Raw genomic sequence first — 26,564 nt, 5'->3', positions numbered from 1 at the left:
GTAAATGCAAACTTAATTTTGAAATTCAGTTGCCAAGGCACGCCTCCCACTGAGGAATACAGGATACATTAGGGGTGGGTAGGAGAGATAAATCATAAGGAATGTGCATTCTCTTTAATTTCTAGGTTAACCCTCACTCACCTCCAGGTGCCCACAGCAGACTTAAATGAGCATTGATTAAATTCAGTCTCAAAGTAACACAAGTCTTCAGAAGAAGTGGACTTGTCCATGAAAGCCCATCTTAAAATATTGCGGTTAGTCTTTAAGATCCCACTATGTTCTTGTCTTATTGCTTGTTGGCTTGTTGGTTGGTTTCAGTTTTGTCTGACCAAGTCTTCAGAGGGATCCAACTCAAACATTACCAGATAGTACATCTACCAAAAAGTTTAAATGTTGGCCACCCACTTCATTTGGCCTGATGGGAAGGGACAGCAGAACAAGCATTTGAAGCTACCGAGGAGACCTGCATGCTCCTTATCCTGCAGCCCTCTAGCCCTGACTGATGATGAGCAGAAACTGGATTCTAGAAGCCATTAAAAAAAAAATCAGGAAAACAAGAATGAGACAGAGGGAGAGAGATTCCTTTCCACATTAGCCTGTATCTCCTAAAGGCACTCAAATCCGCTTGATGATGAGGTTTTTGCAATTGCAAAACGATGTTTTAATGGGCAAAATTCGGTTCCCGACGTTCGGTTCCCTGCTTCGGGAACCGATTCTTTGCATTACGACGATCAAAACAGCTGATCGTCGGGTTTCAGAATGGCCACCCGCTGTGTAAAATGGCTCCCTGCTGTGCTTTAGGATGGATTTTTCGCTGCACAGGCATCGGAAAATGGCAGCCCTATGGAGGATTTTTGCTGGACGCTGAGGTATTTAGTCCATTGGAACGCATTGAGCGGTTTTCAATGCATTTCAATGGGCTTTTTTTATTTTGCTTGATGAGGATTTCACTCTACAGTGATTTCGCTGGAACGGATTATCCTCGTCAAGCGAGGCACCACTGTACTTCCCCAAACTGTTCCATTGTGATGAAATATCTTGATTAATGTAGTTCCTTACAAATTCTTTGTGCCCCAAATAAAGCCGTATGAGACATTAGTAGGAGATGCCTGCTCCTTTTAGACAGGCTGCATGTTTCTTTGTTTATTTCCACAAATTCTCAATTTCTTTGGTGGTGTAATTGCAGCACAACCTAAATGGTGAGCATAAGCATTTCTTCTTGTTCTTCCCCGCTACCCCATTCTCTTTTCTGGAAAGATGGCAACTTTTCAGCTGAAATGGAGCGTTGTCAGGACCAATGTGGAAAACAACTGTATGGTATAAGCTGAGCCAGCAAACAGTTGGAAAAAATGTGACACTGATGTATATTTTCTCTGTGTCATAACATAAACAAACGACACCTTATAAAAGGAATATGTATACTTTTCTGTAACCCAGTTTTGTCTATATTTTGGTTCAATACCTGAATGAACAGTATGTGGAAGCCTTACCTGACTTGGTGATGGGAAATATTGACTAGTCTTCCTCTTAACTCATTCTATCTGTACCAAGCTAGGACTTATTTCATCTTTCTCTGATTTAGAAGTCATCATGCAAAACCGTTAACATTTTAAACAAATGTTGAAATGGGTAAAATTACATGGCTTAGTTGTTTAGGTAACTGCATTGATTAAATCCAGTAACAAAGCAGACAACAATAACAACAGGTAAATAAAATGTATTAATATTGCATCAATCTGTTTTAAATGCAGAAAGTCAAACTGGTTTAGAAAAGAGGGCAGGACATTTTTAATAAATATCATTTTAAACATTTTAAATACAAACATTTTAAACAGAGACACATAAACAAAAACTCTTCAGTTACTATATCCGTTATGGCCATGCCAATATCAAATTGATCAATATTTGTTTGCCTGTTTATTTAATATCTTGCCCATCTAGACCAAAGCGAACAACACTCAAGAACAATAAAATAAAACAACAACATTAATACAATTGAAGATAGCAAATAAATTAGGTACTGACAGGAGAGAAGGCCTGCCTAAAGAGCCGGGTCTTGAGTTGGCTCTTAAAAATACACAGCAAAGGAGCCAGACAAATTTCTGGGGGATGATTGTTCCAGAGGTGAGGGGCCACTGCCAAGAAGGCCTGCTTTCTTGTTCTTTCTCTTCGGGTCTCCCTCAGCATGAGGCGTTTTCCATTTGGGAAGCTGAACAGTTAGTTTCAGTGGAGCTATCAGAACTCGGATTTCCAATCAATGGCACTTTTTTATACTCATAACCAAGTTTTAACGGTTATTCCAAAATGTACGGCACACACCTTTCTTTCACCTTCTAAGCAATCCTTACACCCTTCATCCTAGGCTCTCTGCTCAAAAGTTCAAAGAGATAACAAAATGTTTAACAAGATACAAACCTCAGAGATCATTAATCAATATGTTCAATGTTATTTGTGATAATTCATCATGACATGATATTAATGACTTACTGTACCCTTCAGAGGTGAGATTAATGCAAATGAGCAGCCACAATTAACTTTACTGCTCCCAACTCACAGGAATGGACAGATGATTATAAATGACAAGTATGTGTCAATTACAATTTCCAATAAAGTGAAGCTTAGAGGGTTATCCGTCTATTTTTATGGCTCTTCCTTGACGTAGCAGAATTTAGCTCAGCTGACTATTGTCACAGCAATACCACTGTTTTTTCAAGGAGGGGGTAAATTTTTTAATATCTCATCTCTTGAAAGCAGGCTTTGAAAAACGTATGTCCAAATACACTATCTGAAGCATGAAAACGGCAGGAATCCAGGAACAGATGCTACATTCTTCATGAGCAAAAGAAAATTGTGTCTGTTTTCAAATTGAAACAGTAAGGCCATGAAGAAAATAACCTGCCCTGCTGGGTAATATATTTATTCAATTAAGCAAAAACACATTAAGAGAGCATTTCAAAAGACCTTTCATTTGGTAACTTGGCTTGTTACAATAGAACTCCAGAGAGGCCCCAGATATGGGAGCCAAGACTTGAATTTCTTTCTGTTTCACATCCATTCTTCAATTAGATACTGTGATGAAATGTAGCTGTTCAGAAGCTCAAATTACAAGAACGTGCAAGCCTGAAAATTCCAACTCTTTAAGAATGGATTTTGCAAAACTGAACATATTCCACGGCACAGGCAGTCAGCGTAGCCTTCGAAACATGACGTGGGTGATCGTTCTGCACATCTGCATGCTCACATGTATGATCCACGCCATCCTTTTATGTGAGAAGAATACTCAAAGAACAGACAAGGGACAATGTTTTGCCAAGATAGATATTGCTTATTTTATTTATTTATTCAAAATATTTTTATCCCACCTTTCTCCTTAAAAAGGACCCAGGGTGGCTTATGTTATGAATGGCAGTTCATGTTTTACATACCGTATTTTTCGCTCCATAGAACACACTCCCCCCCCAAAAAAGGGGGGGAATGTGTGCGTCATATGGCGCGAATACTGTAAAAATGGTGCAATTACAGACACGCACACCCAGAGCCATGCCACTTTTTACTTTCCCTGTTAAACTTGGTATATATTTTAATGTCTCTATGAAAATACAGCCAGATTTTATACCTGGTGGATTGAGACAAATCTTCCCACCGAAAGAAAACAAGATTTTATACCCAGCTGATCGAGACAAATCTTTGGCTTCACACCGCCGCCATTGCCACCACGCCACCCTTCTCCTCCCCTTCTGGGGCAGGGAGCACTTCCAGATGATGAGCTGGCTGGGGTGGAGTTTTATTTTTTTATTTAGGTGCGTCTTATGGTCTGGTGCGTCTTATAGAGAGAAAAATACGGTATACATGCACATGTACAACGGCACCCCCATCTCATCTCATGTGTACTTTAATGGGATGACCACAATGAGAATTTGCAGAATTAAGACCTTTGATTTTCTCCATGTGGAAATAAACAAGAATGCCGGATTCCTGTCTCTCTGGCATTGCAGCTAAGTGAGAAGAAGGATGAGTAGGAGAAAAGAGAAAGGAAGAGATAGGAATGCCTCAAATGAGGAAGAGTGAGCAGTTCTTTCAAAAGAATGCATTAACCCAAGTGTGTATTTGAGACTCAGTGAAATCTGAACTAACATCCAACCCACACCCAAGTTCCAGAACGTCTTGTCATATACAATGACTGCATTTTAAAACCGTGATCTTATTTTTAAAAAGCATGTAAGCTGGGAAACAAATCATGCATGTGTAGTTCGGTATTATAATCAAATCCAGAATCTTGGTGTATTGCACTTGGAATTATGGGCATAAAGCCAATAGTTAACACCTATTAAAGTAAACCCAGTGAATTAACCGAAACCAATGTCAATTTGACTACTCTGACAGAGACTAACAATGGGAATCGGGCCAATTTTTTATTCCATCAAGGAAAAAGCTGAAAGGTAAAGGTTCCCCTTGAAAATTAAGTACAGTCATATCCGACTCTACGGGTCAGTGCTCATTCCTGTTTGTAAGATGAAGAGCCAGTGTTTGTCCATAGACACTTTCCATGGTCATGTGGCCAGCGTGACTAGACACAGAACACCATTACCTTCCCACCAAGGTGGTACCTATTCATCTACTCACATCTGTATGCTTTCGAACTGCTAGGTTGGCAGGAGCTGGGACAAGCAACAAGAGTTCATCCCGTCACATGGATTCAAACTCAGCGGTTTAACCTACAGCACCATCCACGTCCCTTCTCATCAAAGAAAACCAGAGTACATAAAACCCAAATAAACTCTGGCTTAAAGCAGTTTTGTCGATGGTGGCTTGTTTGGGTACAATAAGCCCTAACCCTGACTTCAGATATTACACAACACAATTTATACTGGGTTTATTTTCACTACCATTGAGGAACACTATCCAATATCATTGGACTTCCAACTCCCCTGTTAGGCCTGGTCAGCATAGCCAAAAGTTAAGAGATGGACGGAGTTATAATCCAGCCATGCCTGAAGGGTCATAGTGCTGATTTACAGCCTTATCGAAGAAGAATGAAAAAAGAAGTTAAGAGGTTGCATAATCATGCACACCCAGTGTGTGTGAATTCAACCAACAGGTTCTTCCTGGTAACACATTGTGAAACTGACAATTTATAAACATTTTAAAAATACAGCCAACTCTGGAGAAAGCAGGCTTTTCAAGTCAATTTCATTTCCGTAAAGCTTATTAAAATGTGTCCCTGCATTCTTCAAAGTACTAAATTTAGAACACTAGAACCCAAATAAGAACTTGGATCTCAATGAACATTGAAGGCATTGTGTATGGCATGATGTGTCAATAGGAATAAGACACATCATTAACAGGAGGTAAAATTTAATAAGGCCTCTAAATATAATCGCACTGAAGAATATGTGTGAATTAATAAGCTGCCAAGTTTGCTATAACTTAAAAAAAAGATATTACTAATTATTCAATGCATTCAACTTGAGTAAATAGGATCTTATTTTTTTTCCCAATGCCTCCTGTTTAATTGTAGTTTGGCACCAACAAATATATATCAAAATTATAGTATTTCCCTTGACAGGAAGCTCCATGCTTCCACACATTGTTATGGCTCTCTGCTGAGTTACCCAGAACTGCTGACAACCTTGAACACTTCTACAACAATATTACTATACTTGGCACAGAAGTACCCTTGCGGCAAGAGAAAAGCTGTAATTTTGACTGTCACTTCATATTACACTAGATATTATTTCACTGTATACACATGCACACACTCATAAACTCTTAATAGACCACAGTTTTCGCTCTGCCCAGTTCTTTTTATAATAAATAAATAGCATAATAAAACAACTAAACCAATAGCTAGATCCCTTTTTTCTTCAAATCATCATTACACATGCAACAACAAAAATGTGTTTGAAACGCATTATTCAACCATTATTTCCCATCGCCAAATTGTACTCGTCGTCCTGAAAAGCATTCTGCCGTAAAACATAACAATATTGAAACTGCATGAAGCGATAATATACCGCTTCATTATATTCATGGGTAAAAATATACAGCACTATTTGATCAATTAACTGTATATATGTGCTTTAAGTTCTTCATTTACAAGCATTCTAAGTAATGTAAATATCACGTATAGGGTTGCTGCTGTTTTTTCTTGTGCAGCATTACGAACACAGTGGGAATTCCACCTATGCCATATGGAATTCTAGTCTATTTGGACAGTTGACAAACATGGCTTATAATTTCTATAAATTCAAGCCCTATTAATACATTCAGTATTCAGGTGAGTCAGATGAAACAGGGAAGGAGAAATGACCCCAACTTCTCCATCTTTGCTTTGTTTATTTAAAGTGCCAGATATGAAGAAGCGAGACTTAAGTATCTGCGAAAGCTCTCTAAAGAATCCCGAACATGGGGAAATCCAAGATCTTGCTTGCATGGAGACCCTTCCCTGATGAGCAGGGGGAGACATTTCACATTTTCTCTGCAACCTACATTTGAACCCACTAATAAATCCCAACATGTTATGAGTAATCTGGCCTTTCTCATCTGATTACCCATAAACATGCCCAAACCTACCCATAAGCTCAAACATAGACTGCAGAAAGAGTATGACATGTCATAGAAATTATCCTCCTACTGATCATTAATTTTTACTAATGACTCGAATGAGGGAATTCAGGGAATACTTCTCAAATGTATAGATTATACAAAATTTGGTGGAATAGCTGATACCTTGGAAGACAGAAACAAAATTCAAAAAGATTGTGACAGACTCAAGCACTGGGCTGGAAAAAAAATGAAAAACAGAATGAAATTTAACAGGGATAAGGGCAAAGTTCCACACCTAGGGGAGATAAAAACAAGCACACAGTTACAAAACTGGAAACACTCGGATCAGTAATACTATGAGCAAGAAGAGTTTTGGAATTGTTGTAAATCACAAGCTGAATATGAGCCAAAAATGGGCTGTGGCTTAAAAAAGGGTGAATAATATTTTTGGTTGCATTAACAGAAGTATAGTCTCCAAGCCCTATGAAGTATTAGTTACCTTCTGTTCAGCACTGGTTAGGCCTCATCTTGAGTAACATGTCCAGTTCAGGACCCTGTACTTTTAAAAGATCCTGACAAACTGGTACAGTGGAGGACAACAAGGATGATCAGGGAATTGGAAACCTAGCTCTATGAGAAAAGACTGAAAGAACTGGGCATGTTTAGCCTTGAGAAAAGAAGACTGAGGGGAGATATGATACCATATATCATATGGGGGCAGGATCTGTTCTCGATCATCCCAGAGTGCAGGACATGCAACAATGGGCTCAAGCTACAGGAACCCAGATTTTGGCTGAATATCAAGAAAAATGTCTTAATTATTACAGCAGTATGACAATGAAATTAATTATCTCAGGAGGTGGTGAGTGCCTCAGTGCTGAAAATATTCAAGAGAAAACTGGACGACCATCGATCAGATTGGCTTTGATTTGGATTCTTGCCTTGAGCAGGAGGTTGGACTTGATGGCCACATGGGTCCCTTCTAACTCAATTATTCTATGGAGCTATGAGTTTCACCTCAGATCTATTCTTTTGTGTGGACAAAACAATGGAATAGTTGCGGCTAGCTCACTTTCCTGCTATTTAGTTCATTTGGACACTGAATGGTAGAACTTCTACTATCTGAACGCCCTTCTTTAGGGAAAGCATATGATCTCCACTGATGATAAATTAATTAATTTACAGTATTTTTAGCCGCACCATTAGCAGTGGCTTCTGGTAATGTGCCAAGTGACTGTGCCTTTTAAAATCCATTCAAGCACTTCTTGGTAAGTCCATATATACAAATTTCCTAAAAAATAAAATGAAATCTCCTTGCAATACTATATAAAATGTTCTTCATCCAGAAGAAAATTGAGATAGTACACCAACAGGACTGGGGTTACAACAAGACTTAGAACCGACGCCTGGAAGATAATATTACCATTCTTATAGGAGTCTAAATTTTGCTGAAAAGTTTCTTCCAAAAACTTTATGGGATGGAAAGAAGCTCCAAGTGAGGTTTCAGCATGTTTGGCAGCCGCAGAATCTCAAGTATCACTTGGATAAAACAAATTTAAAAATAGAAGGAGAGTGGAATGTTTTTCCATTTGTATCACATCCTATTGGAATTTGGAACATATAAAGCTTAAAAACACTTGTACCTTATACATATCTGGACTGTCAGAATTCATGCTGGTATTGAAACTTTGGCAAAATGGTCATCATCTTGTGTTCACTATTGAACTTACTTTTTCAGAATCTCCTGCCCTTCCTAATCCATTCAAGAAAGCATACAATTTTAAATAACAGTTTAGAATATAATTCCGAATTGTTACCTGCTAGTGAGCCTAGAGTGTGTAAAGCCAGTCTGTATACCAATTCCAACTATGTAGCACTGGCTCACAATCTGCCCACTGATAGGGGCAAAGTCTGACCACCAATAGCACCATTCTTGAAGAAATTTAATTTTTAACAAACCAGTTGCTAAAATTTCAGTAGAACGTTGGATGCAATCATGACAAATGTTTATCCAGGCGTAGCTTTTCACTCCTGCAATGACCAGCCCAATGCGACAGATCATCCTGGCTGTCACCCCAAGGAGGCAGAAATAACTACCTCCAAAGCCTAACTTCATAAATAATCACCCAAATAAAAAATTCTTTTTCACTATCTGAACAAAATCTTTTGAGTGAAGGAACAACGTTTTTTTTTTCTTTCACATTCAACCAAAATCTGGCTTCCTGCAACTTTCTGTAAATCAAAGTGCTTACATAGGTTAAGGCCTCGATCCTTTGAACTGCAGACTGAAGGAAGCCAAGCTTTATTGATAAAATCAATAGATATGCAGGCATTGCACACCGCGACAAACAGACAGAGTAGCAGCTCACAGTGGAAGACTCAAAGCTTCTACACCAAATGTGGATCTACTCTTTGCCTCCTCCCACCCAACTCTAGCAGATTAAAATCAAGGGAAATTCTTTTTCAGAACACCTGTAAATCTTACAAGAACATCACAGAAGGTCAGGAAAATAATGTGGAAGGAAAGGACTCTCCGCCTCTTAAAAAGGATGGAAACTCCTGGAAATTCTTGCATGCCAGAGACCTGTTTTTAATAAAGGGAAATCTTTCAGTGAAGACCAACTAATAGAAAAATTCAGATTAATTCCAAAACCAATGATGTGAAAAAAGGTTTTTAAAGCATCGAAAGCCACCTAATGCCTTTGAAAATCTTTCTAACTTTCCTACAAAGTCAAGTCTCAAACACATATAGTTGACTGGATCTATGTTCCTGTAACAATTTGATCTGCAACTTGATGTTTCTAATGAGGAACGGTGTAAGATTTGGTCCTCCTCCAGTGTTCAGGACAAAATCATCAGCCCTCAAGGAAAACATGCTTGAAACATTCAATAGATAGCATCTTTCTCCTACCAAGTTATCTAAAGTTCTGCAGTTATTCTCACCTTGTTGGAGAGTGTGTAGGGATAGAGGTACCTATTGTGTCTGTGGGTGAACTACCCCCAAATATTGGTATTTTGGGATGATACAATAGATCTAGGTGAGAACGCGATATAAAGAATGTTTTTACCAGTTCCACAGACCTCAGTGAGTTTCCACGGCTGAGCAAGGATTTGAACCCAGGCGTCCTCTATCCATTATCCATTACATCACAGTAGGTATCTTTCCCTAAATTGCATACGTGGGTGGATGGCCCTCTTTTGGAATAGTATAAGAGATAATTTCTACAATTACAAAGCAAAATATAAAGAAGTGTAATGCTCCGTCAATACTGTCTGCCTTTACTGAGGATAACTTAATATATGCTGCACAAGGATCCTATCTCCTTGTTGATTTTGCATCAGCAAGAGAGGAGACAGAAGTGCTTAGCACCAAGGCTTCGTTCAGCAGAGTCTGGCAAACTGACCTCACAAAGAACCTAGCGTACCAACTAAGTAGACAATTTGAACTCTGGTTGGTGTAGGTTTTTCGGGCTGTTTGGCCGTGTTCTGAAGGTTTTTCTTCCTAACGTTTCACCAGTCTCTGCGGCCGGCATCTTCAGAGGACTGGAGTAGGAATCTGTCCATGCTCTGAACTCTATTTCATTCTATTCATAAAAGACAGTATTCCAGTATACAGACCACCTGTTACACCTTTGGCTCTTTGGAGAGATGTTTCTAAACTAGAACTATGTGATCTGGTGATTTTGATCCTTTGTCACATCACTCTGTTTTACTTCTCTTTTCTGTGCATTGAATGTGGTTGTGTTTTCTTTTAGAATTCCTCTTCTTTTTTAAAAAGATACTGGGGTCTCCAGCCCTTGTGGGCCAGACATTGTTTTATCAGACCCACAATGATATGATTTTCCACTTTTGAACTACATTTCCCTATGGCTGCAGACGAAATGAAATTTCCTGAAAAGCAAGGTGAAAGTGAGGAGGAGGTCTACTGAGAGTGATGGAAGCCATTCGGAAACTCTGCTCCGTTGCAGTTAAGATGCAAAGTTTTGCTAATTGGGTAAGATCCGCGACAACAGTGTAACGGCTAGGTGGCAACCTTCTGTTCATGTCATACTAAACAGATATATATTTCCCCCCCTCAAACTCTCTCTCTCTCCCTCCACCATCACTTCTCTCAACATTGAAAATGCATTAAGAAACTATCAGCCTTTTTTGTTTAGACAAGGATGCAATCACTGACCCTTTTTGCCTCCTACAATAAAACGTTATCGAAAAATTTCAGCAGTGTCTGCTGACCGCACCAAATTTAACAAGGTTCTCAAATGAACCCAGAGTAACTTTCCCACTGTGACATATTAATAATAAGTTCTTTTCCCCATCTATCCCAAGCCATGAATATGTAATGTTGGAAAATGAGCCCTTTTCAAGCAACAGAATCTCAGACGTGAATAAATAAAAACTATCCATCAGAAGCCTGTGAAAAATTAATGAGTGTTCTGAGACACCAGGAAGGGGGAAAATGGTTACTGGAAAGATAAAGTCCACTACGTAAAATTCTTCAGTGATTCAAGAACTGTAAAGATATATATTTATATTTAAATGTACAACAATAGATTTCAGAAACATACACCAGCTGAAAGAACGGTTACAAAATAAATTATTCCATCAGTGAAAATAGTGGGAAGGTAAGGTGTTTTTTTAAAAAAGAACGTACGAAACATTGAATTTTCTTCATATATGTGGTTGACATCCAGGGAGACCTAAGCTGAGATCTATCACGTGCACCAGGGTTTCTTTTAAAAACTAAAAAAAACCCCACCTATCTTTTAAAAACATAAAACAAAATCATACGAGGCTAAAACATCTGAATAACACATAGCAATTAAAAAAAAACCAATTGTGCCTCCCCTACCCAAGCGGGACCATTTGGAGATATAACCAATCTCTCCTCTCTTTACAGAGCCCCATTCCCCTTATCCAATTGTATTGATTCTTGCAAAGGTACAAATTCCTTCCCTTTTATAAATACAAAATTAATAAATTCTCCCCAAATCTCTTTAAAAATTCTGATTTATCAACCTCTTCTTTACTCTAATATTGCATGTTACTTCATCACTAACAGCTTCATCCAAACCCTCTCTATACCATTTGTTTAAATGAAATCATATGCTACTTTCCAGGTCCTAGTTACAATTAATCTTGTCACTGGCAACAAATTGGGAATTAATTCTTTGATCGTCCAATGAAATTGCTCCTGAACAAATACAGTGGTGCCCCGCATAGTGACGATAATCTGTTCCGAAAAAATTGTCGCTATGTGTATTCATCGCTATGTGGGGCAAAAAAGCCCATAGGAACGCATTAAAACACGTTTAATGCGTTCCTATGGGCAAAAAACTCACCATTATGCGGAAATCCTCCATTTGACTTAAGTTTTTCCATTTATCTCCCTGATAACCAACACTGCCAACATTTCAATATGTTCCCACATTCCCACCACATATGAAAAAAATGCCTATTTTTTTCACATCCTCTCCAACACAATCTGGAGATTGGCATCTATTTGATTGAATTTCTCCGTAGTCAAATAACATCTCCAAACTAATTAACTAAAATTTTTATTATTCTTCAATATATCTTTTACAGTATTCTTATACCTCATATATTATTTCCAAACTCTGGTATTTATTTTTTCTCCCAAATCATATTCCCATAAAGTTTTAAGCAAATCCCATCGATCCTCTGCCTCCAATAATATTTTATAAATTTTACTTATTATCTCGTTCACTGCCTTATTTTCATTGACACTTGTCTTTTGTAATACAATTTATTCAAATTTCATAATTTCCCTACACTTCTTTTTACCCAATCTTTTGTCCACTGCTCTACATCTGGATAAAATTAAACCAAGACAGTATCTAAATTCCTAACACTTTTTAAATTTTGATCATTGTGTCTTGATTTTTCTAACCAGTATTTTATCCTAATAACTTGTTTCTTTCTCAATAAACTCTCCATATTTCATTTCTAATTCACTGGAAATTTCTCCAACACTACCACTAGATATGATGGAGAAATTGATGGGATAAATATTTTTCTATACCTGTTCCAAATTAAAAGCATATTTTTAAGAATGGGATTTCTATATTTTTACTATATTTTATTATGATGTTGAAAAAGAATATTTTCTTGGTACAAATCTAATTCTTGTGATTCAATCATATTAATGTATTGGGCTGAGATATAATATCAAGTGTATGTCTCATTTGATTGGCCTTGAATAATATATATTACCTTGAATTAGGAAGTCCCAACTTTATACCATTTCTTTTTATTAATCCTTGCCTTTTTATTTATATTACAAAATTTAGTAATTATATTTTTTCAATCATTTAATTGTTCTTCAATTATCTTTATTGATAATATAATAAATAAGAAATTATTTTAGGTTAAAATCTTCATTTACATACTGCTACTCTACCAAACTAGTAATACTGTTGTGATGTTCTCTGAATATAATTGATCTATCAAACCTTTTACTATTCCCCCAAAACCTAATATTTTTAAATCATTTTTAGTGCTGACCATTCAATGTAATCAAATGCCTTGAAAATATACACTGTAATTATTTTTTGCCTTCACATTTTATTTCATTATATTTATTACATTTAACACTCTCATAGTCAGATTTATCGTATTATAAAGTAATCTTTGATCTTCTTTAATATATTTAGTAATAAAACCATTCAATTTGCTAATATTGCTGTAAGAATCTTGACATCATGAAATAGGTCTAAAATCTTCAGGACCTGTTGGATCTCTATTCATTTCTGGGATTAATATAATTAACAAATGTTTCCATGATAGTGGGTTATTTTCCTATTCCATTAGCTCCATAATAAAAATAAAACATTCAGAGTGAATCCAATGGACCTTTTACTGCTTTCGTATTGCCAGAACTAGATGAAGCTAAATAAAGATATAAGAATGGCAAAATGGCAGGATATGATGAATATCCAAATTGAGCAAATTAAACACTTTGGGCAAAACACAAATGAATGGCTCCTTCAACTTTTTATAACTCCTGGATGAGCAATCACATTCCAAAAATATGGCAGAAGATTAAATTAACTGCTATACTGAAACCAGGAAAAAACCCATCAGACTCGGAAAGCTACAGACCAATCTCCCTACTATGCCACTGATTACAATGTGTTTCAATAAATTATATTAAACATTCTAACGTATAAAATTGAACCTCTTCTAATTCCAGAACAGGCAGGCTTTAGACTACTGTATGGCTCAAATCTTAAAACTAACCCAGCATATAGAAGATCGATTTTGAAATACAGAAAATAACAGGAGCAACATTTATCAATGTTACAGCAGCATAAGATATTGTTCACCATCACCTGCTGCTCAAAAAGCTCTATGTCCTTACTAAATATCATGGACTACCAGAAATTATCACCGTGATACTTCAAAACTGAAGATGCTTAGTTGAATTTAAAGAGAAATCAAAGGAAGTGTCCCACAGGGTAGTGTCCGGGCACTATTACTTGTTAACATTTACACAAATTATCCACCAATATTCCCATACTCCAGGAGCTTCATCTATGCTGCTGATCTGCCCTTGACAGTCCGGGGGAAACCTTTGAGTCCATCGAGGACCAGCTAACTTTTGCATTAGAAGATCTATGTTATAAAAACAGTCAGCTGAAACCAAACCCTTTAAAACAAAGGCCTGTGCCTTCCATTTAGAGAAGAAGCTCCAAGTTAGATGGAAATAATAGATTTATGGAACATTGCCCTACCTCAAAATATTTTTGTCCGTCAATCTGAATCAAACCCTGACCTACAAAAACCTTGTCTAAACACCAAACAGAAAGTTGCCACCAGAAGCATAATAGGAAACTAGCTGGGACAGACTGGGCTGCACACCCACAAACAATAAGAACAATAGCTTTGTCTCTGTACCATTCCACAGCAGAATATGCTGTTGCCACATCTCATAGATCAGGAGATGTCAAAGAAGTGAATGTAGCTCTTAAGGAATCATGCAGGATTGTTACTGGCTGCCTGAAACCTACTCAACATTGAAAAAGGCTATTATTTGGCTAGCATTGCCCTCCAAAAGTACACTGAGAGGTGCTAGCAATGAATGAATAAAATAAGGTAATACAGTACCAAACCCATCTGTTTCACAGACACCAAATCCCTAGATGACTAATGAGGGGAAGATTTCTATACAAAACTCAAGCTCAGAGGTTCAGTTAAACCTATGGAGAGCAAAAACAGCTCTCCAGAATGGATGAATGCTGAAGAGTGTCTTCCAGCTGGACTTTAAGAAAGCATTTCTGAACATGCAATTTATGCCCCGCCATATGTACAAAAGACGATCTAGTCAAGATAATGCTATTGAAGTAGCCTGCTTCTGGTCAAAAACTGTCTAATCATCTTAACAATTTCATTTGTTTTTAATTGTATTTACATTTCATGTCCATATATTTAAACACCTATATTCTTAGGTAAAGGTAAAGGTTCCCCTTGACATTTAGTCCAGTCATGTTCGACTCTAGGGGGCGGTGCTCATCCCCGTTTCCAAGCCGTAGAGCCAGCATTTGTCTGAAGAACGTTTCTGTGGTCACGTGGCCAGCGTGACTAGACACAGAACGCCGTTACCTTCCCACCAAGGTGGTCCCTATTTATCTACTCGCATTTGCATGCTTTCGAACTGCTAGATTGGCGGGAGCTGGGACAAGCGACGGGCGCTCACTCCGTCACGTGGATTCGATCTTACGACTGCTTGGTCTTCTGACTCTGCAGCACAGGCTTCTGCGGTTTAGCCCACAGCGCCACCACGTCCCTACCTATATTCTTATCTTTCCTTATAACCCCTCCCAGGTGTTTTACAATTAAATTAAATGCACCAGGACTTCCTGCCTCTTTCTACTTCTGATGGAACTGAGCATAATCTACAAGGACATGGAGAGAGTACCGCTGGAGAGGGAAATGAACATGACCAACATGCTTGAGGAGGCATAACTTCTACCCTCTCAAAGTCTTATCTCATGTTGGAGAGCATGCAATAGAATATGCATTTCAGAAACAATGTGTTTGCTTCAGAAATTTGAAGCAGAAGAAAACAATACACACGGATACCTCAACTAATCTTATTTATTTATACAGACAGATACAACTCTGCAGTAGAGAACTTCCCAAAATAGTTTAATTTTTCCTCTTTTTTATTCTTTTTTTTTAAAAAAAAAAAACCCACAAGGCAGTCTCTGTTGTCAGGCTGCAGTTTAAAAAGGTGTCACACCATGAGGAAAAGAGGATGAGAAGGAAAAGGGGCAACAAGAAATATCAGGCACAAGTCCTTAACCTCTGAGTTCCAGTGTTCCCAAGGCTTTATCCCTTTCTTTAAATTGAAAACACCACTTCTGGGTTAAAATTAGGGAGAATGCAGAGCATGCTGTGATTCTCAGTATGATGTAGTGGATAGAGCGATGGACTAGGAGTCTGGAGAATAGGGTTCAAATCCCCACTCAGCCTGGAAATGTACTGGGGGAGTGGAACTGGTAAAACCACTCCTTAAATATCTCACCTTGGAAGCCCTATTAGGGTTGCTATGAATTGGTTCCAACTTGAAGGGATAGAACATACACATACATATAGGATGACTTCCAAGTTTAAAGATTCTTAATGCACACTTACTGGATTACAGAATGAGTGTAACTTAAGCCATGTTATTTTTTTTACTACTAGTACCTAATTAACTATTTATTTGACAATTATTGTCCTGGTGATTATTAGTGTAGGCATCCTTCAGTCTCCAGAGACTATGGTAACATGCTTTATATGGAGGACGTGGAACAGCGTCTAGTGTGGCTGAAGAGGCCGACTCGAGAGTGACCATCCCTTCCACACTGAAGACAAATACAATCTGTCCCCTGTCCAGCTCCCTGATTTGGCTTCAATGCTGTATGCGAAGCTGGAGTGTCCTCTCCAGAGCATGAAGCCTGGGTAAAATAATATGGAGGATAGGCTCTTACCCAAGCAGCAAATCCCCCCTCTCCAAGTCACTGAAATGGTCCAATGGAAAGGCAAGAGCCAACAAAACTGGTTCGAGCGATGTTGCAGGAGTTGCCAGAATGACAAGAACTGCCTCCAGGACTCCGGCTTTTCTCATGAAATTGCCATTTCTCCCATAGTGGAAAACTTACAAATATTACAAAGATCTACTCAAACAGAAACAGATCTCCTTCTCGTTTTCTCTCCAATACATCAGCATCCGATCACACCTTCAGGTGAAATTTACCAACTCAGAAAAAGCCCAGAAAAAAGAGAGTCTTTCAAAGTGTGAAACATGTTTTCTTCCATTCTTCAACATCAATTAAACAACATAAACAGATCGCAAAAGAAAAAAAAAAGAATAAAATTTTAATTAGTGAAAACAAGGTTAGCCATTATCCCGTATGACTGACATCTATAATCCACATGAGGCCATAAAATGCTGTGCAAACAAAGGAAACGAAATCATTAATGTTCCAGTACAATTATTATCTTCTGAAACAATCATTATCCCCCTCAATCAGTTTAGCATCTTCACTCTTTGGATGTCCTGTTTTTCACATCGCACCCATTTGTTCTTTCCCTGAAAATAGTCACAATTATTTCTGATCCTACTTTTTGACTTCAAGTGTGTGTTATACCCGCGAGCAACACCTTAACATCTTTGACCCAGGAAAATCACGGCTTCACTGGGGAGCAGAGTGCTCAGCCTGGGAAGCCATGCCACCTGAACCCAGGTCCATACTTTTCAAGCTCCTCCACCAACAAGTTAGACTCCTTTTGCTTCAGTTACTTTTTTTTTCCTACCAGCTGTACGAGTTTGGGAACGATTCATCTTTGTGATGCCTGAACTTCGCTTTGTCTTCTCTGTTGAAAGCCTTTTGTTCTGTTTTGCGAGACAGGTTTGAATTGTATGTTGCTTGCTCACGGCTTAACTGCTCTTGCCTGCTACGGTAATTTTAAGCACAAGAAGTAGCATAAATATTAATGTAAACAAAGTAGACATTTGTAAGCCGTTCCTTTAGCGATTAATCAGTTCAAAGCAAGTGCTTGTCCATGCCGTTGTGATACCAGGCTCCACGTATTTAAAAGGAATACACAGAAGTGTAGGCTGCTCTGTTATACTGAGTCAGGATTTTCGTAAGTCTAGTCCAGCAGTGTGAACTCTTTCTGGCAACATTGTTCCAAGATGTCATGCAGGAGTCTTACCTAGCACTGCCTACAGATGGATGAGTTTCTTATCTGAAACTGTAGGTCTTTAAGTGGTCATCTCTGAATTCACTCCTGCCCTAGCATTCAGACACATTCAAGTACATGTCTCCCTTGAATTACTGTACACATATTCGAGCAGCATGCTTTTGGTTATACAGTTTTTTTGTCAATCAATCAATCAATCAATCAATCAATCAATCAATCAATCAATCAACCAACCAACCAATCAACCAATCAACCAACCAACCAACCAACCAACCAACCAACCAACCAACCAACCAACCAACCAACCAATCTCCAGGAAGTGTCATCGACAATGTGGTTCTTGGGCTTCCCCAAACCCCTGTTGTTGGTGAGGTGGCAACCTCAGGTCCGATGGCAGTGCCCAAGCTATCCCCCACTTCTGGCATGGCAGTTCCATGTAATGCCTTAGGACATTACTGGGGCATGCTGGGAGGCTGACACAGGTCGGAGGAGGGTTGTGTGTGTGTTGCTTTGTAATTACATTTTGGGGGCATAAGAGTTATACAAGGATTTTGAACTACACAGGAGTCCAACGCCCCTAACTCCAGTGTTGTTAAAGGGAAAAATGTACTCGCGGCTAGACTATGCTCTCCTTAGCCTCTAAAATCGAACAAACTCTTTCAGGATGAATTAGACGCCACAAAAAGAGGACAAATATGCTCCATATTTAGTGAAATTGAGAGATAATTATTTTCTGTATGATGAAAACAGAAACAGAAAATTACCGATTGAAAATAATTAAAATTGGTTATTAAAAAAAGAAAATAGCAGGAAATGACCAGACATTTCAACAAGGAAAACAGCCATTGAATAAACCCATTAAATCCCTATGATGCAAAGTCTTCCTAAATAGGTTTTACACTCTTCTGCTGGAAGACAATGTGAAAGGATTGATAGATTTCAAGCAGAGTGCATTTACACTATCATTTTGGTTACGAGGGGGGGGGCGGAAAACCCTCCAAAACTATTTTTCTATTATTCTGTGAACTATTATCCAGAGAGAAAATGGATCATTGAGAATGTATTGAAATTGAGTAGGGAGGGGAAAAAAATCTCTGTACATGTTTTACTGACTGGCCCAACAGCCTTTCGCTGTGTAGCTGCTATTTCATGAGATTTTCCCAAGGTCTTCCTTTGGCACCTATCAGGGGACATCCCAATGTCATCACAGATTTGCGGTTTTACATAGCTTTGGAGTTCTTTTGCCAGAGGAAATATCACCCAGCTCAGCTACTTTGGGATAGCACAGATCTAATTCCTTTGGCTCACATTCAGAATCGATGAAGGAGACCTTCTTTTGTCTGACACACTTCTAGTAAATTTATGTGCGAGAAGTGTGTGAAAGGGTTCCCCTCCAAACTTCTCTGCTTACATTTCCAATCAGGTCACCCAACTGGACAGCTAAAAAGCTGCTGCTTACTGGGCTACCAATTCAAAACCAATTTGTGTATTATGCGCAGAGGGTTATTGTTGTTTTTAATTCAATCAGTGATTAACAAGAAACCAGCCTATATTCAGTCCTTTTAAGCCTTTCACAGCTGTTGTAGCTAGCTGATGCTTTTGGTCTTAATCCAGTTTCCAAGCTTCATGTGGGCAGACTTCTTAGATGCAGTTTTATTTTTCTGCAAAAAATATATATATGTTCTTTTGAAACAGATATACTTGGAATCAGGGAGAACTGAGCAGTGCAGTTTTGATCCTCAGTTGGGCTACTGAATGCAGTGCCTATGAAGAACTCCCAGAAAACTGCTCCCTGCAATTCTCTGAATTGTTCGATGCTAAACTGCCATACCCTGAGTGCTCACTGGAAGGACAGATCCTGAAGCTGAGGCTCCAATACTTTTGGTCATCTCATGAGAAGAGAAGACTCCCTGGAAAAGACCCTGATGTTGGGAAAGAGTGAAGGCAAGAGGAGAAGGGGACGACAGAGGACGAGATGGCTGGACAATGTCATCAAAGCAACCAACATGACTTTGACCCAACTCTGGGAGGCCATGGAAGACAGGAGGGCCTGGCGTGCTCTGGTCCATGGGGGTCACGAAGAGTCGGACGTGACTTAACCACTAAACAACAACAACAAACTGGCATGCCAGCATGTCGCCAGCTCGACCAACCTTCCTTAACATCTAGGCAACTAACTGCTGGCAGTAGCTAGGAGTGAAGGCTGAGGGTTTTTTAATGGATTGTTGCGACTTCCTGCTTTTCACCTTTTTTTAAAAAAAAAATTAGTATAGATTTTATTTAATTATTTAATTTGTCTTTAATATTTGTATACTTACTTTTTTTAGTTTTTAAATATTGTCCTTTAATGATCTAAACCATATTGGACCCTTTTAAAAGAGAAAAGTGGGCTAACATATTTTTAATAAATGAAATATGTTTAATCTCAACAGTATCAATATGTGGAACCACTACAAATAGCGTACCTCACCCAGGCGGCATCTGTATTATTTATTTGTTTGTTTTATTTACAGACTGCCTCTCTCCTTGTAAGGGAACCCAAGGTGGCTAACAATATTAAAAAGAAGAGAGTTAAAAATAGAATAAAGTTAAACGTTAAAAACAATTAAATGACATGCTAATTAAAATATGATTGAATAATATCACACAACAATATGCATGCCATTTCTTCATTGGGGTCACTAAACCAATATAGGCAGGAAAGAGTCTTCTAGAGATGGGCATGAACTGTGACGGTTGGGTGGTTCATGCTGGCTCCTTTATTGGCCAAATGGGTGTTGAACACCTCAAAGCCTCACCTCCTCCAGTGGGCACCCACTTGGAGGAAGCAGCTTCCATGCCCTGCCTCTTCTGGGTGACTCGTTCGAGTGGGTGCCCACTGGAGGAGATGGGGCTTCATAGCGCTGAACGTCTGTCCAGCCAATAAATGAGTGGGCATGAACCACCAAACCAGCAGTTTCTTCCCATTTCTAATTTCTTCACATGAAAAGGGAGGGGGTGGAAGTGTGTGGTCCAAACCCTAAGCTTCCTTATAATTGTAAAATTTTAGTGGTCTCATAAAGGCATTGCCTACCCTTGTCTTTGGGTTTCTTCTCACATGGTGGAACCATCAAAGGTAGTCTAACCACCATGTTTGGGATCAGTATAAAACCTGCATTGTTAAAATGCCTCTTCGTAAAATAATAAAGCCTTGATACCCAAAACAGACTCCTCATTTTGCTCCTGTCAACCCTGCCAAGTTACCGGTCTTCTAACTTCCAAACATATTTCTGCCACATCAACTGCCACAAACCTGAATAAAATAAAGGCAAATTTCAGCATGTGAAAGGCCACCCAAATGCTCGTGTAACATTTTGCCTCATGGCAAAATGAGGCACTAGTATTTTCTGCAGAACTCATAGACTTGGTTCAAGATCACTAACCATCAAGTCCTATTCATGCACTGTCAAATACAAGTCACCACTTACCAGTTTCAGTAAGAGTCTTGAGTACCAGAAAAGAGTTCAGAAAACTGAAATAGGTTATCTACATGCGCCACACAAAATTGAATCATCAACCCTTCACTCAAAGGAATCCCCAATATGTAGAGGGTATCTATGGCAAGCCGAGGGTTCCTGATAGCATCTCCATGCTAAGCAAAGTGATATACGAAAAAAAATCAACATGCAGCTGTTGATCTTCTCATACAGCACTTTGATGATTAAACTGCTTTACAAAATTCCAGCAAATGAAATCTGACTATTCGTTTACACAGAACTTTGTATGTTTTTGTGTTTCTGTGTGTCTCCTTTTGCTCCCTCCACTTTTACACCTGCACGCCAAGGAGTTATAATAAAACAGCATCACTTGATCAGTTCCAGATCATTTATCTTCTAAAAACCAATGAACAAACAAAAAAGAATTATGTGGCAACCTTAAAGACGAGGAGATTTCTTGTATGATGGGCTTTTGTGAATCCCAACCTACTTAATTCACACATATGCCTCCTTGCCAGGGGCTGGATGATGATCTTGAACAGTGGTTCTTAACCTGGGCGATATTGCCCCCTGGGGGTGATTTTATTTTTCAGGGGGGTGAGGGAACGAAAAGGGCCGACACGGGGGCAAAGGAACAGAAGGAGGATGATATGGGGGCGATGGAGCAAGCCAAACCTGAGAAGGTGGCCGCCGCCACCCCACCACACTGCCATTATGTTGGGGGAGGGAGGGCGATGATAACTTCCTCAATGGCTCAAGGGGGCGATTCTTTCAAAAAGGTTAAGAACCATTGATCTATAAGGTCCCTTCCAGGTCTGCAGTTCTAAGATCAAGATGATGATGTTGATTTTCTAATCTTTTAAGGGTCAAAACCACACATTCCAGAAAAAGCAGATGGCATCTCTAGCTATTGCAGCTAACAACTGCATCCAATTTGCATTTTTCTTTTCCAATTTTACTTATATTTATTTGTTCAATGTATATACTGCCCATCTAACCAATCCTTACTCCGGGAGTGTACCGCAAAATATATACAAAACCTGTATTAAGTGATTAATATAAATACTAAACACCACCACTAATAAAAAGGAAAAGACAGGAAGCAATAAACGTTATAAATCGTAAGTTACAATATCCTTCTCCTTTATCCACTATCCAAGATACATGGGAAGAACCCCCCCCAAAAAAGCTTCTCTGAACAGCTTAGTTTTAAAGAGTTTTTGAAAGGTGCAAAGAAAAGGTGCCTGCCGTACCTCCTGCAGGAGAGGAGTGCCGCAAAGAATGTGCCCTGGATGAGAAAGACCGGTTCGGAAGTCCATTTCTGCACTTCTCGGGATGTCAGCACCTGTAGGCGTAAGGTCTGTGAGGACCGAGTCAGATGGGCAGCCAGACTTGGCTGAAGACGTTCAGGCTTTGTAGGTTAGAACCAAAACCTTAAACCTGACATGAAAGTGGACCAGTAACCAGTGCAAACGGACCGAGTTGGGGTGATACAGGTGAACGTCCTTCATGCAGCCGGATGTCCTTCATGCAGCCACTAATCTGGCTGCCACATAAAGGTAAAGGTTCCCCTTGATATTTAGTCCAGTTGTGTCTGGCTCTAGGGGGCAATGCTCATCCCCATTTCCAAGACATAGAGCCAGGATTTGTCCATAGTCAGTTTCCGTGGTCACATGGCCAGCGCAACTAGACACAGAATGTCATGACCTTCCCACCGAGGTGGTACCTACTTATCTACTCACATTTTTACATGCTTTCGAACTGCTAGGTTGGCAGGAGCTGGGACAAGCGACGGGAGCTCCCTCTGTCACATGGATTCGATCTTATGACTGCTGGTCTTCCGAACTTGCAGCACAGAGGCTTCTGCGGTTTAACCCACGGCGCCACCACGTCCCTGTAGGATAGGCTGCCACACAGTTTGGGTTTTATACCTTGGTGTGTTGGCTCCCAGGAAAGCCTCCTTCATAAGAATCACTCTGTTTCAGTTGGGACCACCCAAGGGGCTTACCTCTCTCTTCCCAAAGCATAAATGTGAAAAGGAAGGGCAAACAAAGAAGGACAGATGAAGGGAGAGGGCTGCTGCCATCAGGCACAAAAACAAAGCACAGAAAACAAGGATTCTCTGGACAGTGGGTTTATACTGCAACATCATCATGTTCAGGGTACCATCCACAAGATGTATCTACTCAGCTTGCAGAATGCTATCCACCAAAACAAGTGAGTGTCTTGCAGTTAGATTTGTGCTGGTTCACCTCTAAATTCTCTGTACAGTGGTGCCTCGCTTATCGGCGATAATCCGTTCCAGGAAAATCACCGTTAAGCGAAAACATTGTAAAGCCAAAATAAAAAGCCCATTGAAACGCACTGAAAACCTTAAAACTCACCGTCCAGCGAAGATCCTCCATACGGCGGCCATTTTCGCTGCCTGTATAGCGAGGAATCCATCCCTAAACACAATGGGGAGCCATTTTATTTACCCGGTGGCCATTTTGAAACTGCCGATCAACTGTTGAAAAATCAATGTTTTGCGAAGATTCGGTTCCTGAAGCAGGAAATTGATAATCGCAAAGCGAAATTCCCCCATTTAGACCATCGTTTTGCGATCACAATTGTGATCGCAAAAAGATTGTCGTAAAGCAGATTTGTCGTAATGCAGGGCAATAGTAAAGCAAGGCACCACTGTATGGTCATTTCCTTTGGATTACTGCAAAGCTATGGCTCCAGCTAAGATGCCCTGGCATTCTGTTTTGCTGCAACAAGCGAAGACAGGTACTCCTTTAGGAATTTTAAAAGAATGCCTCCCTCCCAGGTGTTACATTTAGACTGCAAATCCTATACACACTGACCTGGGAGAAAGTCTTATGGTACTCAATGGGGCTTCCTCATGAAGAGGCATTATAAGACTGAACTGCTTGAGATTTACAGGAGGAAGGGAAGGTTGTGGTCGAAAAAAAATATGCCACCCAAGCAATTATTTGGTGTGAATACTATATACTATGCAGTTAACCGGGGGGGGGGATGTTAAACAAATTACTGGGTCACAGCCAAGAGGAGTTCCCCACAGCTTGAGCCAGATACAACAGCCAAGATCTGCGACCTTCTCTACAAAAGCATGGATCTTATTTCTGCTGAATAGGGCCCTTAGTTAGCAGGAGAATCCAATTTGTAATTTAGTGTTAAATGCACACTCCACAAAAAAGACTTATCAAGCAGTGAAATAAACTGGAGTGCAGATACAAATACCTTTTGACACACACAAGCGGGAACTAATACGGTGACATTTTTTCAAATTAGCTGTTTGAAGAAGCCATAACTGAACATAACATTTACAGTAGACGCACATCAGAGGTTTGAAAAGGGAAGGGAAAAAATGATGGATACCAGGAAAAAATGTTTATGAAAAGAATAATTAATTTACTGACTGCAAGCTGCTACTCTTTCCCGATTAAACTCTTAGCAGCCAAACAGTGTTAAATTATATTGGAGAATTGATTCAAATGGCTTCCATTAACAATTTGGCAAGCTTTGTAACTTGCTGCTAATCAATTTCAAATAAAACGATTCCATCTAAAAAAACCCAAAGCAGTTTCCAAAGTTGCACATCTTCATCCTGTGGACCTGTAAATCAGTAAATCTGTAACAATGGAATGACTGAATTTCCACATAACTCAGGGCATTAAGGCAGAAATAAGAAGAAAATATTATATTGCTATTTGTAGTCAAAAAACATCGGTCATTTCTTGAAAGTTTGTCAGGAACACAGTCTGTGTGCCATATATTTCACAGTGCAAAGTTTTAAACAAATGTTATTCAGACTGTTTTACAGCACAATTGTGTCTTAATTATGCTTGACATTTCGACAATCGAGAATAATTAGACCCATTTGTGATGTAAATATCCAGAAGAAATCACGTGCAGCACGTGAAATATATCTTTGTGTATTCTCTAAAATTCTTTTCAGGCACAAAGGAAAGAAATCATCTTAGTAGTCAAGAGTGGGATTATATTTCTACTTATTTGTTTAAATTTTAAGAGATTGTGCCCATAAACAGTTTCTTGGAATACATTTTTAATGGTATGAAAACAGTACAGGAAAATGACAAATACTGTATTGGTTATACAAGTAAATGATTATTTCACTCCAAATTCATTTCATATGTGTATTTTTTTTATCTTCCTAAAGAAAGCTCAGAGGAACTGTCAATAAATATATTCCAACCATTAAAAATATTAAGATTCTTATCACAATCAGCAGAATAAAATACATTTAAAAATGGGTAAAAGAAGCCAATTTAAATGCAAATTGATAATTTTTTTTGTAGTGTATAGGCATCCTTCAGTCTCAAGAGACTATGGTAACATGCTCTGAATAGAGGACTTGGAACAACATCTAGTGTGGCTGAGAAGGCCAATTCAAGAGTGACCATCCCTTCCACACTGAAGACAAATACAATCATTCCACAGCCCATGACAACAGCAGCTACGGCAAGTCAAATACACATATCAGTTCCTGATTATTAAAGGGCAGAGATGCGAGATTACCGAGTAAGAAATTATTTGTGCATCAAGAAATGTCCCGGTGCAATTTTCAGTGTGGGCAGACAAGATGGGAGAGAAGTTTGCTGGCATGGTTAACAAACCACATGGAATTGCTACATCATACGGAATTATCCCCCACTACTCTGATGATTTTTGTACATTGATCCATGCTATATTTGCATGTGGTCCATAATATGGACCACATGCAAATTATATGGAGAAATAAGAAGAGAAAGTGCAGAAGAAGGGATTCCCATCGTCTCCCAAGTATTGGCTGGAATCATTAAAAAAATCAGTCTTGAATTTAGCCCAGCAAGGTGTCAGAGAACGTGCACCAGCTTGGTTGAGCCTTCTCATACCAAGTTAGTCACTTGCCTTCAAGCTACAGGTTTGTTCTTCTAGATGATTTTTAGCATGACTGTACCAGAATGCAGCAGCAGCTCAGCTGAGAGCTACAGTGCTCTAATGATATGGTGTGCAGTTAGAGAGCAGAACTCTAGGGAAGAGCTGGGTTCAAATCCTGATCAAACAAAAATATTACAACTCAGAAGAAGCAGACTGTGCAATTCAGAAGAATTGGATTTATGAAAGCTCACACTGGAATACATTTATTCCTCTTAAAGGAGCCACAATACTTTCGTTTAATTTTGGAACTCCACATGGTCTACTTCAATTGAATTCAGTACAGTGGTGCCCCGTATAGCGAGGTTAATCCGTTCCGGATTAACCTTCGCTATACGAAAACATCGCTGTGCGGGTAAGTAAAACCTATTGGAACACATTAAACTTAGTTTA

The 26,564-nt window shown here is 39.1% G+C and overlaps 1 protein-coding gene and 1 long non-coding RNA gene across 5 annotated transcripts in view; both read right to left on the bottom strand.

Moving 5' to 3' along the window:
• Window positions 1–26,284, bottom strand: part of LOC144584406 (uncharacterized) — a 31,479-nt gene extending 5,195 nt beyond the window's left edge. The window contains exon 1 of the long non-coding RNA XR_013538630.1: window positions 68–26,284. This is a non-coding gene — a long non-coding RNA (uncharacterized LOC144584406). The remainder of the gene's footprint in view (window positions 1–67) is intronic.
• The window catches only part of WWOX (WW domain containing oxidoreductase), a 605,441-nt gene that overhangs the window by 505,364 nt on the left and 73,513 nt on the right, over window positions 1–26,564 (bottom strand). The gene's annotated exons all lie outside the window — the stretch shown is intronic.

Source organism: Pogona vitticeps, chromosome 10, assembly GCF_051106095.1.
Source record: "Pogona vitticeps strain Pit_001003342236 chromosome 10, PviZW2.1, whole genome shotgun sequence".
Classification (NCBI taxonomy): Eukaryota; Metazoa; Chordata; class Lepidosauria; order Squamata; family Agamidae; genus Pogona; species Pogona vitticeps.
The sequence above is the reverse complement of the archived record's forward strand: the minus strand, read 5'-3'. Positions and strand labels throughout refer to the sequence as shown.